This window comes from Schistocerca americana, chromosome 5 (genome assembly GCF_021461395.2).
Source record: "Schistocerca americana isolate TAMUIC-IGC-003095 chromosome 5, iqSchAmer2.1, whole genome shotgun sequence".
NCBI lineage: Eukaryota > Metazoa > Arthropoda > Insecta > Orthoptera > Acrididae > Schistocerca > Schistocerca americana.
Window position 1 is genome coordinate 365,853,972 of NC_060123.1, and position 981 is coordinate 365,854,952.

Sequence of the window (981 nt, forward strand, 5' to 3'; positions counted from 1 at the left end):
TCACAGGATGGGAGAAGCCACCTGAACTGTTCTTACGAAGAGTGCAACACTCGCTCATTGGCTGACGCATCGTCAGTCAGAAAGCTGAACGGCAGCAGCTGGCCGCGGAGCGCGAGAGTGGACTCGACAGCGTACAAACTGGAGCAGTGAAAGTTCAGGCTGAGGCACTTCACTGTTCGTTAGCCAGCACTTACACAAGCCGGGGGCGTAGCTCAGATGGTAGAGCGCTCGCTTAGCATGTGAGAGGTACCGGGATCGATACCCGGCGCCTCCAGGTACATATTTTTCTTCATCTTCGAAGAATCATCCCGGAAATACACGTACATGTGGTGTAAAGTAATTCATGTTTAGCGTAGAAGAGCACCTCAGAACTTCCTGTTCTGATCACAGCACGTTTAGAATACTTTAACTGTGAAATATTTCGGCTATTTAGTGTGTTCTCCGGAATCTCAAAAGGTGCTACATTTTTTCAGTCTGTTACTACCAAATCAAAAGGAGTTTATTACTATCTCAGTTTTTCTAATCTTACGGTTCAGATTAAAAAAACCGCCTGCCTCTCGCATATCTAATTAAAACTGTCGTACTAAAGATATCTTTATTGAGCTAAGAATGCTGTTGAATAAGTAGACTATGCCATCTGGAGCAAGGACTACAACGTAATTAGATTTAAGGAAAGTTATGACATAGATCAATTTTTTTACGCTATACATTACAATGTAACGCCAACGGCCTCGCCGCTGTGGTAGCACAGATTCCCGGCAGATCACCGAAGTTAAGCGCTGTCCGATTTTGGTAGCACTTGGATGGGTCACCGTCTGGGTCTGCCGAGTGCTGCTGGCAAGTGGGGTGCACTCAGCCTTTGTGACGCCAGTTGAGGAGCTACTTGGCTGAGAAGTAGCGAGACCGGTCACGAAAACTGACAACGGCCGGGAGAGCAGTGTGCTGACCATATGCCCTTCGTATCAGCATCCGGTGACGTCT

The 981-nt window shown here is 47.3% G+C and overlaps 1 non-coding gene across 1 annotated transcript; it reads left to right on the top strand.

Moving 5' to 3' along the window:
- Positions 1-201: 201 nt before the first annotated feature.
- Positions 202-274, top strand: Trnaa-agc. The gene has a single exon. It is a non-coding gene; the product is annotated as a tRNA-Ala (tRNA).
- Positions 275-981: the final 707 nt, after the last annotated feature.